The 13,112-nt window shown below is 36.4% G+C and overlaps 1 protein-coding gene and 2 long non-coding RNA genes across 3 annotated transcripts in view; 2 read left to right on the forward strand and 1 right to left on the reverse strand.

Annotated features, from left to right (window-relative positions):
* Positions 1–13,112, forward strand: part of LOC101743456 (cadherin-related tumor suppressor) — a 143,496-nt gene that overhangs the window by 100,889 nt on the left and 29,495 nt on the right. The gene's annotated exons all lie outside the window — the stretch shown is intronic.
* On the forward strand, positions 6,483–8,543 carry LOC119629310 (uncharacterized). Its single transcript, XR_005245334.2, has 2 exons — positions 6,483–7,040; positions 7,246–8,543. It is a non-coding gene; the product is annotated as an uncharacterized LOC119629310 (long non-coding RNA).
* On the reverse strand, positions 8,544–10,566 carry LOC119629309 (uncharacterized). The gene is made up of 5 exons (XR_005245333.2): positions 9,931–10,566; positions 9,674–9,850; positions 9,189–9,296; positions 8,971–9,105; positions 8,544–8,807 (listed from the first exon to the last, which is right to left on the reverse strand). It is a non-coding gene; the product is annotated as an uncharacterized LOC119629309 (long non-coding RNA).

A 13,112-nucleotide genomic window follows, 5' to 3' on the forward strand; every position in this document is an offset into this window, starting at 1 on the left:
AGCTTTATAATATTAAGTATAGATTTGACGGATTGAATGGTTTCATAAAATAGTTAAAATCGTTTGTCGGCACTCAGGATCTGTCAACGACACGTCAAAGCAACTCATGTTTTCGTTCGTCGGTACCCAGATTTGAATACCAAATCATTTGTTCGAAGTCATCAGTTGGCAATTGCTTGTTGAAGCAGACGGCGCGATGCGTACAGAATGACAAAATTATCTTGCATTAAGCAAACCGATCGCGGATCGGAACCTGTTCTTGTAATACGAAATTAAGTGCAAAGTAATTGTATACAATTAAATGATTTTTAAAACATGTCGATTGCGTATAGTACTTTGATAATCTAGTCGAGAATCGATAAGGGAAATGAATTCGAGGCGTCTTCGAGTTACGGTGAGCATTTCAGAGATCTAAAACAAGGATCTGAGCACTAAAAGCGTCCAGAGATAACACAGACATTCCACAATCTCGGGTGCGGAGTGAAGTGATAGCGCTAATGAACCCATGTAGCAGTCACAGAACTGGCACCGTTTGAACGATGGTACGGCCATTAGAGGGAAACCAAGGCCAGTCGAGGGCGGACAGCTAGCCGTAATTATCTAAAACAAACTGAGCCCGACGGCAGATATATCGTTTCGCAACGCAAGACAGTCGAAACCGCAGTTACTTTTTAACACTTCTCTAGTTTAAAGTACGTACCTAGTTGATGCGTAAATTACAACTAGATGATGACCGAGCATTGCTCGTTTTTTCTTTAAAGCGGTTAGTTGCCCTCAATTAAGAAAAATAGTATTATTATTTGCAAATAGATGTCGGGAAGAGTTGATTATTGAAAACACGAATAAAACAACATTTTCTGAAAATAAATTGTAGCTAGATCGATTTATCGCCTCCGAAATCCCCTGTATGCTAAATTTTATGAAAATCGTTGGAGCCGTTTCCGAGATTCAGATTATATATACATATATACAAGAATTGCTCGTTTAAAGGTATAAGATAAGATATTCAAAAATAATGTGCTTTAACACTCAGCTAGTGTTTATAGTTAGTTTTGATTTATCAATATTGCCGTTTTAAAATCTTCAAAAAAATCTTCTTCAAAAATCAAATGCATAAAGTAAATATATCGCATTTACATCCGACTATTCCGTGCAAACTGATCCACGCAAGAGAACACATCACATTATTAAAACATGTCTTATCTACTTTATTGCCCATTAAACACTAAGGTAACATCATGAGTATCATACTAATTGCCTTAAGGATGTTACGTACTGGTAAAGTTATTTGACTGGTTATCTTTTTTATTGGAAGAGGTTTTGGTAGCCTTTTATGTTGCGACGAAAGAAGACAAAGCAACCAATTATCAGTTAACGGAACATTTTGATCGCAAACAAAGGGCTGAAAGCGATATTTAGGTAACAAGAGTATCGTAGGGCCGTACGTTAACCTGAATTTAGTGGAACGGGAATCGAATCCGGGCCCGTGGCCGTCGTGCCCGACAAAGATCTCGGTTCCATTGTGTGTTTAAGTTCCGATACCAAGCTTATAGCTAAAAACCATATTTTCACAGAAACCGGTTTAGTTAGCTCGTTACTTAGCTTTTAGTTATAATTTAGCTCTTTTTTTTATTTCTTTTTATTGCTTATATGTGTGGGCGAGCTCACAGCCCACCTGGTGTGAAGTGATTACTGGAGCCCATAGACATCTACGACGTAAATACGCCACCCACCTTGAGATATAAGTTTTAAGGTCTCAGGTATAGTTACAACGGCTGCCCCACCCTTCAAACCGAAACGCATTACTGCTTCAAGGCAGAAATAGTCAGGGTTGTGTTGTCTGAAATGGGATGCCCGTAGTGAACAGAAAAGCTACGATTCAAGACATATAAAATTAGAATTCGCTTCGAGGTTCGTAGTAAGAAGAATCGGACCCGACCTCATGCTGCAATTGACATTGTCCTTAACGAGAGTTGATCGATTGTAGTGTATTTACTTTGAAATACCATACTTAAAACCTAACTGATTTACTTTTTGTCTTCTATAACGTTTTTTTTTTCGTAATTACTGTAATATTTTGTATTTACTTAAGTTTTTGTGCCGCCAATTCCCCGTCTATTTTTTCCGCTTAGTCATCAGGTGGACCGGGAAATAATGCATTAGGTACGCCGTTAGTCTATTGTTTTTGTTAGTAAAGTTAAACAAACCAAAGAAGAGCTGGGCAAGAATTTTTTTTTTATATTGAAATACTTCTACTGGGAGTTGATGGAAAAAGTACCTCAATCAAGACTGGAGTCCAGTGATAAATTAGGATTCTCTGATTTCAATATATACGATTTTCAGACGCCAATTATTGTATTAGCGGTAGGCAGCGGCTTGGAGCGGTAGGCAGCTGCTTGGAGCGGTAGGCACCGGCTTGGCTCTGCCCCTGGCATTGCTGAAATCCACGAGCGACGGCAACCACTCACCATCAGGTGGGCCGTACGCTCGTCTGCCTACAAGGGCAATAAAAAAAAATCTTATCATTTATTAATACTTCACATGAACTTTTTAGGCTTTTTATTATTATGGGCTATGTAATTTAGCAAATCGTGTTTTATTCATTGACGATCAACTCAAAATACAATCAGAAGAAACAAAGCACAGCGTAGGCTAGTTACGCTGCGATAACAAGGCCGTTAAGGTTTACTTACATCAATATACGATACATGTAAAATGCTGTATGTACATTTTACGACATGACCGATGTGCATAGATAGAGGATAAGCCCGGCTCATACCGGCGTGTCTTTTCGCCATTATACGAAGGCCATAAAACAATTACAAGCTTTTAGTGTACATCTATAAAATCTGTGGCGTAAAAAGGTATACTCTTTAATAATACTAAAAGATGGAAATAAAATTGATGTTACTATAAAAATTATAACGAACACAGCAAAAAGGATGCTTGTGATGTTTTTTTCGAAATAACAGATTTTCATTTATTTAGCAATTTTTTTTATTCGTTTAATTAGATTGATTTTTGTATTTATTGTGTTATTAGGCAATCGAGCATACGGTCCACTTGATGGTGAGCGGTTACCATCGCTCATGGACGTCAGCAATGCCAAGGGCACAGCCAAGTCGCTAAACTTTATCACATTTACTATTTATTAGTCTTCACTGAACTACGATATTTGTTTTGTTAACATTATAATAGACAAGCTGTACCCGTCCGCTTCGCTGGGCATTTAAAATTAACATTATTATTTCTCACCCCCACAGAGATTCTCATCATTAACGCCCCCGCAACTGGTGTTGGGAATCCAACACTCATATAAATATTAGCCTATCCATTAAGTACATATATTTTCTATATGGATACCAAGTTTCAAGTTAATCGGATGCATGGTTCAGTAATTATAACGGAACATCCGTAAAAACCACTATAGATTTATATATTAGTATGTATCGATAATAATAAAAATAAAATCTTTAATATCTTCTAAAAAGGTCTGACTCAAGTCTTTTTGAATCATTGTTGGTAAGTTTATACATTTTATCACGAAATTCTAAATATTTTTTCTAACACATAAATTCTCTGACTCTGAAATCAGCTGATCGCCACTGCATTGATGCCTTCGAAATATGATGCTGGAGGAAGATGCTACAAATCCTGTGGACAGCATATCGGACTAACGCATCGATATTAAGACAGCTCAATATCAAAACCAGACTCTCTAGCATCTGCCTCAAGAGGTACTTTGAGTTCTTCGGTCACATTGCCAGAAAGAGCGGTGACAATCTTGAAAAGTTGATGGTAACTGGCAAGATTGCAGGCAAAAGATCTCGTGGACGCAATCCAATGCGCTAGTCCGACCAAATCCGCACCACTCTGGGTACCAAAGTCTACGATGCCATACACACCACCGAGAACAGAGGAAGATGGTGAAATGTCATCCAGAGAAAGGTAATGGGAGGAGATGGTCACGACCCTCAGACATAAGGAATGCGACTGAGGGAGGAGGAGGATTCTTATTTTGATTGGATATGGATATTAAATAACGATTTTCATTGCGATCAGATTCTTGTTTACGAGTGCATTATATTAAGGAGTAATTGCGAATACATAGCGTCGTGACCGCTTCTAGAAAATTCATTAATTTATTCAGCGTCTGCATTTCGTTTTATAGGTGCCCCGCGATATATTTTACAAGATCTCAATTAAGCTTATGCATAAAATATGGCTGTCGTAAATATATTTAGTTTTACAATGGTAGTAGGGATTACCAAATGCATTGAAGAATAATTAATTATAAATTCCTCCCCATTAAGCTGCGAACACAAAACAATTAGTGTCCAATACATGTAATAGAATCTATAGTTAACGGTACTGTATATTATACTACATATTCTATAGACTACTATTTCTGGGAGTGAATATAATAAGTCGGGATAATATATTATGGCCTCAATGTGAAGATGCAAGCTCAAATCAAACAAACGACCAGACTTCAATATACTGATTTTTTTGAATTATTATTATTGCTTAGATGGGTGGACGAGCTCGTGCTGTGAACGAGCTACCTGGTTTTAAGTGTTTACTGGAGCCCATACACATCTCTAACGTCAGTGCGACACCCACCTTGAGATATAAGTTCTAAGGTCTCAGTATTTACAACGGCTGCCCCACCCTTCAAACCGAAACGCATTACTGCTTCACGGCAGAAATAGGCAAGGTGGTGGTACCTACCCATGCGGACTCACAAGAGGTCCTACCACCAGTAATTACGCAAATTATAATTTTACGGGTTTGATTTTTATTACACGATGTTACTACTTCACCGTGGAAGTCAATCGTGAACAATTGTTGAGTACGTATTATATTAGAAAAATTGATACTCTGCCTATGGGATTCGAACACCGTTGCATCGCTAGATACGAATGCAACGGACGTCTTATCCTTTAGGCCACGCCGACTTCATAATATTTATTAAAATCTTATTAATTATACAATATTTAAAAAAATATTATTAAGAATATACTTTTAAAAAAACACCATACTAAAAATATGTACGTTTCCGCTGATGGCGGTGTCTACGACACAAGGCAGCGATTAGGGCTACAGAGTGAGAAAACCTCTTATAATACGGACCGTATCAAGGATAACTGCTTTCTGTACGAAAGTTAGAAGACTGGTGGTAGGACCTCTTGTGAGTCCGCGCGGGTAGGTACCACCGCCCTGCCTATTTCTGCCGTGAAGCAGTAATGCGTTTCAGTTTGAAGGGTGGGGAAGCCGTTGTAACTATACTGAGATCTTAGAACTTATATCTCAAGATGGGTGGCGCATTTACGTTGTAGATGTCTATGGGCTCCAGAACTTAACACCAGGTGGGCTGTGAGCTCGTCCACCAATCTAAGAAAAAAAAAAAAAGGTTTCTTTAGTTGGTCGAAACTTTTCGCTATGAAACCGTGTACCGACACAACTATTGGGACAATGGGAGGTGAATTAACATCCCACATGACGGTAGTACAGTGGGCCAGGTATAATAATCTATTAATTTATCCTATCTGTCTACCGAGATTCTCGCCATGAGGAATGGTGACATCAACCAACGCTGCTCTAAAATAATATTATTATTAAACTATTCACTTTCATGTTTCAAACAATATTTTACTGGTACTTATTTTTTTTACTGGTGGTAGGACCTCTTGTGAGTCCGCACGGGTAGGTACCACCACCCTGCTTATTTCTGCCGTGAAGCAGTAATGCTTTTCGGTTTGAAGGGTGGGGTAGCCGTTGTAACTATACTGAGACCTTACAACTTATATCTCAAGGTGGGTGGCCCATTTACGTTGTAGATGTCTATAGGCTCCAGTAACCACTTAACACCAGGTGGGCTGTGAGCTCGTCAACCCATCTAAGTAATAAAAAAATTAAATAAAAAAAACTTCAAATGCTTATGCGAATTGAAAGGCATACTACATAATTTCGTCATCGTTATTTTAACTAAAAAATCATGGCTAAGTTAATACATATTTTTATCAACACTAACCCATAAGGTTTTTTCTTACTTCGAGTACATACATACAACATAGAAGCCTACCCATTAGCCATTAACTAATTACGTCGCAGACTCGTTTATAAGGGTCACACTAAGCTGTTAAGTGCCCAAACAAAAAAAGCTTTTAAGAAAAGATTCTGCTAATACATTCCGTGACATATTAAACTTTAATTATACTTTCTCAACGAATGACGTGCTGAATATAGCGGTCTTTAAAACATCATCGTATCATAAATTAACACAGCATCTTGTAAACTTAACTGATCTATCTGCCCACAATAACAACTGTAGTAGACAAACTAAACACGAACAAATGCTACAATAGTCCCGCCCGGCACGGAAAAAGTCGTGACCATCTCGCGTTCAGCCGTGCGATTCTGTAAGCGTTGTTTAACAAACTCGCACGTGAATTTGGTGTGAGTATTCAAATTGGCATTCTGTAAATTTCATTGCAGTGCCGAATCTACACTAGCGCCCCTCGCGGGTGAATTGAACTAGCAAACGTGAGTTTTTTTTACTAAAATGTATGAGTTGACGTTTGAAACGGCATTCTGTAGTGTAAATCACGTCGAATTTCGGCAAGAACTTCGCATCGCAAAATCATTTTATTTGTCAAATCAAAAGTTAGTGTTTTAAGTGTTTGTTGTGAGTGAGAATATACGAAAACGTTATAAACCGCTGTTAATTATTAAAAAAATACTATTAATTAACAAAATTGCACTTTAAAATAACTTTATTCTTCATCGATATTTTATGGAGCGTATGTTTTTATTGAAAACATTGTTGAAAAGGCTGACGCTACGGATCAGCGTGAAATGTGTCGACAAGCCTACGAAATTCACAATTTATCACTTTTAACTTGAGATGACGACTATGTAAAAGTATAAAGAAAGTGTATAGATTGTCGAAGGATCATATGAACCAGTTAGGGTGTGAATTACACCCTTTGACGAAGACCACTAAAAGCCATTGAAAAGGACTTTCAACTCTTCTAAAGGTAGGTATTCCATGTGGTAAGATTGTGTCTTTATGTACAAAATAGGTACTTTAAAACATATTATTAAAGTTTGCTCATTTGTTTATATCCAACTCTCCCATTATTGTAAAACAATACCACTAAACTAATCTACCAAAAATATCTTGAAAGAATACAAATTAGATTCTCTAATAACTATGTGTATTGTATAATGATTATTTCTTAGTTTCAGTTACTGTGCACCTTGTTTATTTGGGCAAATGAAGTTACCAAAAAAATCATAAAAGAAAATATAAGAACATATTTGTCCCAGATATCCCAGTGTATATCTGAGGTTGTGGAGGCTCTGAACAACCCAGCAACTATATATAAATATTTAAGATTCCCGCAGAATGCTCAAGAATGGCAAAAGTTGAAGGAAAACTGAAGAAAAAAGAAGAAGGTGGTTTAAACTAAATAAATATTTTTTTTCTTCATAAAAAAGTACCAATATTAATCTAATGCAAAATATTGCAGTTTTTGTAAAAAAATTAAAATCACTTTGGTTGTTGGGTGTATTGATGGGACGTTGGTGGCCTTAAAAAGACCTGCTACCAATAAAAAATGGTTTTACTGTCACAACGGCTATCATGCCAGAAAATGTACAATTTGTAAAGCCATTAATATTTTTCGAAATTCTGATGATATGTAATCCATAAACGAAATGTGTATTATGAACTATGTATTCAGATTGTATTCATTTCAGTTAAATTGAATTGTGTATAATGCTTTAAAGTTATTGTGAAATTTAGTATTTATAATATTAAATAAACTTTATTCAGTTACAAAATAAAATCTACTAAAGATTAGTCAATGACAGCAAGTAATGACCATTATAATTATTTAACATCTTTTCAGTCTTTCTGTATATGCTCAACGTTCCAACCTTATGACACCTTTTGCTAATTTTTTTTTCATTTCACCATCTAAATGGTTAGACGAGCTCACAGCCCACCTGGTGTTAAGTGGTTACTGGAGCCCGTAGACATCTACAACGTAAATGCGCCACCAACGTTGAGATATAAATTCGAAGGTCTCAGTATAGTTACAACGGCTGCGCCACCCTTCAAACCGAAACGCATTACTGCTTCAGAAATAGGCGATAATGCTATGCTAGCTAATACCTGCTAATAATGGCTAGCTAATGCTAATACGGAGAGAGATACTCCTGAAGCTTTGTAGCACCACCTTCATTCCACTGCCCGTAACTCAGTGAAAAGAACAATAGTTCTGTTAAAGAGTAGATTCAGGTGTTTGCTGATCCATAGGGTGCCAATTTATCACCCTGATAAGGTAGCAAAAATAGCTGTTGCGTGTTGTGTTTTGCACATTTGCAATTGTGCAGAGCTGCCAGTTTCCATAATCTCAGATTATGAGATTACATTTACATTATGGTGGTCATGTTGAATTACTTTGTTAAATTCTACTAATTAGCTTACTTATAGTGTGAAGTAACTTCAAATATAAATTAATGATTTATAAAAATAGTTTTATTATAGTTTTATTCAATAGTTATATACAATAATTTTGAAATTTGTTTGCATCAGTAATGTGTGGAAATACAGGTTTAAAATTCCTAGCTGCATATGCTAATTCCACCAACAGTTCATCCTTCTTGCAGACTGTTGACTATTTATTCCCCCATGGTTGTTTAAGTTATATATCCTGGTACTGTGTAATTTGTTGTAATTTGAGTACACTCTGCTTTTCATTGAAAAGTGGTGAAATAGCAGGTCAGGTGTTGAGGTGCTGAAAAAAATAAATTTATTTAAAAACAAGGTTAGTTAAAATACAATGTTTAGAATACATACAAGAAAAGGTTTTTATTAACAAGTAACAGCATTATGCACAAATCAATGTCCCTAATATGGTTGTTCAATGAATAGGTACTTTGAACTGAATAAACACTTACCTAACAACCCAATCTCTTGACTAACATGAGACCTACTGTGGCTGGAGCTACTAGTAGTAGCATCACAATAAGTAGAAGTCACTTGCATTTAGTTAGGGGAGGATGACTGCAAAATAGGTGATTCTTGATGCAATGCTAAAAAGCCAATAAATATTAATTTTTAAAATGCAAGTTTTGTTTAGGTATTTATTTAAGATAATTAGGTATAACATACATACCTGTATGTTTGGGATTGTTCCAATACTGATACATTTTCCGAGTTGGCAATAAATTCTCCTTACAATATTCTGATGACGTGGATTATTATTTTCAATCTGTTGTAGTTCCTTAAATATAATAAAATAGGTTATGCCTAAATTTTGTTCATTTATTTTAAACGGAGTATGCAGCCTTTAGCCTACATAGTGTCAGTTTAGTAAATACTCTGGAACTGCCTGCCACCTCTGTACCAATATGCACACCCTTTACCATAAATACAGTCACCTCTGCATCAATAAAAACATTCCAACAACATCAATCCAACTTGCAATACCTAAATTGTTCATGATTTGATTTATTTAATTCAATATATTTTTTTTGTTATTGGTGAATTTGAGATACAGATAAATTACCGATATTCCCTGTTAAAATAGAATATCAATAAAAACGTAGTAGATAGATTTATCATACATAAATAGATGTTAACATGTCCTAAATATCTCACCGGGAATGGATCATATCTGACAAGAGAATTTAGTTCCTATATTTTTTTAATATCCTTGTTCTCTTATTGAACATGTTGAGATACGATTAAACCTTTTGTTTCGCTAGCTTTTAATCCAAAACGTCTATCAATGCCTCTATTTGCACCAATGTCGGATGAGAAGAACGCTCGTTAAATCTGTTGGTAATATATTGAAATTTTAGATTAAAAAACAAATGGATGAACCATTGATAGCCTGAAAACTAACTTTTACTTACCTCATAATTTTTATTTAACGTTAAATTCACTCACAAAGTAACAAAAAATCTAGAAAAAGTAAAATAAAAACTTCCGACCGCTCGAGATTGTTTTGAAAACAATTAAAATTTTGTTTTTTAATTCTGGTATTCGCTAGTGCACGCAAAGGAACTTAGCGTGCAGCCAGAAATTACAATTAATATCATAAATATATGACTTTTAATTTTCTTTTTAGTTAAATTAGATGTGGCTTTAACACCAAAGCTTAAATTCATGGTATTTTCTTACAGAATGCTTATAAATACAACGAAAAACTGAAACCGGTAAGCTTCGATTTACATTTGCGTGTTAACGGCTATCCCTAGTAGTAGTATAAACAAACTTCGTTGTCACTTCACTTCGCTCGAGGCAGAGTAATTAAGATTAGTGTTTACAGAATGCCAATTCAAGGTCATTCTATTGCGAATGCGAAGTGATGGAGAATTTCGTAGTGAGATGCGAGTTCTTGTTTGACTTTTAGAGAATCGCAAGGCAGGTCAGGATGCTGCGGGCGTAAATAATACCGACGTCCGATCTTAATTATCGGTCCATCGTTAGAGATGACCGACGGGCAGACCGAAATCGGCGAGCGGGTTGCGACATCGTTCTGTGTCGGTAGAAGTGCCCCGTCATTATCGCTCGCATCGCCCACCGATAAATCGCTAGAAACCACCTGCGATACGACCGGTGTTATTGTACAGTTTTGGCAGCGGACATTGTAATTCTTTTGTTGCCATTGCTATTATTTTCAACGCGATGACTTGCGATATTCGACATCGGTAGATGACAGATAAAACTGAGAGACCAGAATGAACTGTGTGTTTTGAAATGAGAGAGCATCGACTGCTGTTTAAAATTGGGTTTTGTGCAAAAGATTTATTGAGATTGGATCGAAGCTATATATATTTATTTATTTCTAAATTTATCATCTAATTCAAACACTATTTTTAAATTAATATTTAATTTATGATATATTATGACATTTAAATAGATAAAAATACATGTTCTCCTCTAAATTGAATATGAAGTAAAGGAAACATCCAAGAGGATTCAAAACCACTAAGTAAGTGTATCTCAGCATGACGAGTCGAAATTGAAAAATAAATAAAAATGTTTCTTATGCATAAGCACAATATGGTCTCAGTTGATTTGAGTTCGGTATTCTTTAGTAAGCTTGCGGAAGGTCCGTCGCGGTGGATCATACTGGATCCGCGACTGACTCGACGTTGAAAAATTCAGAGCTCGTGATTTTCGTTCGTGTATCTCATTTATTTACCGAAGACGAATGAGGGCACATTTACTGTTGCAACTGTCTAAGCGCTTTGTTTTCTTCTAAACTGAACCAATGTAAAATAGATTTGGCACTTTATTTACTCCTTCAAATAAAACTAAATAGTCAGTTTTCGGATAAGTTATAATACAATTTGCGTGTTCATTAAAACATTAACATAAAGTATTCAAAATGTCGGAATTAATATAATGATAATATAAAAAAACGCGATATAAAACTGTAAAAGTAGTTTTAATTATGTCTGCTATTTCTGAAAACCAAAGAAATGCTATAACACGAACAAGGAAAAAATTATACAAGATGTGCCAAAAAAAATAATGGAAACTTTTCCCATGACATTTAGCAAATCACCAGAAGACCAATACCATAGAACTTATACAGTACAAGTAGGTGTATATGCAACAATCACAGAATTAAAATATTTGAAACACGCTTAGTTATTACGAAATTATGCTATCGATCAGACAATAATACGGCAGGGATAAAGCCCTCGGGTGTTGAATTTAGCTGAAATTGAGGGTGCTTGCGTGCCTTCTCGCAAGCCGTAACATCTCTCCATGCATAATAATACAACAGTTCCCAAGATCATATAGCACGCGGACGACGTGACGGCTTAGCATAAACTAAATTGAATCCTAATACCTTTGGTTTCAAACTCCGAAACATATTTTTTCTTTACTTATGCCCAGTATTTTTTTTTCCTACCTATGCTGATAGCCTTGAGAGGCTATTTCAGCTTCGCCCTAACATGTAAGTGAGCTCACGGAGCTCAAACCGGAGTGTTGCTAATATTGACCCTAGCAAGAGCAGTGCTTCGCAGATTCTACCACGGGATAGGAAACGCGACCCACTGAGAAGATCCGGCGAGAAACTCAGTGGGCTGTGTCTGTGGGTTAATTCACTCGTCGAGCCCTACGTCGCAGGCTTATGCCCAGTAACTATCAAGTAGTCGTAGTAATTTTATTTATTAAGAAAATTTGGGTAGCCGCAGTACTGCGATGATTTCGCTTATAATACTGCAAGGGAGATTTAGATCTACGCTTTGATAGTCGTTTCCAGTGCGATTGGCTTGTTTTATGGATTTTATTTATTTATTTTTATAGTGTACACTAATTAAATTATAATCTCTATGAAAAGCTTAGATATGTTACGGATAAGACATCCTCCTTATAAAACGTTTTTATTACTTTGTGGTATTCACTGCGCGAGGCACTGGTTATAAAGCTGATGTGCACAAGTGATAGTGAACAGTAAACGGCGAGGCGGCTCTTTTTGAAAATTCAAATGAAATTAGTTTAATGTGTAAAATTACAAAATTTCTTGACGCATATTTGTGTTGCACGAACTCTTGTGTTTTTTCGTGAATTTAGCCTCCGAAACGTTCCGAGCGATGCGCTGAGGGCAATGCAAATTACGTCTCGTCTTATCTGTGCACTTTATCCGGGTACTTTTGTGCATATTTTACATATATTTGCGGGGATGCGATAGCCGGTGTGGGCGGAGCCCGCGCCCGCATGCTAATGCAGCCTGTAAACTGCCGAGAGCACGCAGACGCGGAATTAGGCAATTTCAGCCTAGCTCAGTACTAACTGCCATAAAACCTGTTACTGTCGCGTTTAAAATTGAACTTCAAAACATCGTTTCCTGTTCAGATTTCAGATACGCGAGAAAACCGTCGTTACGTCTCGAAGACGTATGTTTTTATGTTAACGCGTCCAGATAAACCGGATACAATTATTGTAAAGTTTAAATTAATTTATGTTTTAATGTGTAGACACAAAATAAATATGGGCAATAAAGATATGTATCGCATCTTGAGCGCACTAATCTCTGACACCATAACATAATTGTGTTGCGCGAGTCCCGAGGGGA

This window comes from Bombyx mori, chromosome 12, assembly GCF_030269925.1.
Source record: "Bombyx mori chromosome 12, ASM3026992v2".
Classification (NCBI taxonomy): domain Eukaryota; kingdom Metazoa; phylum Arthropoda; class Insecta; order Lepidoptera; family Bombycidae; genus Bombyx; species Bombyx mori.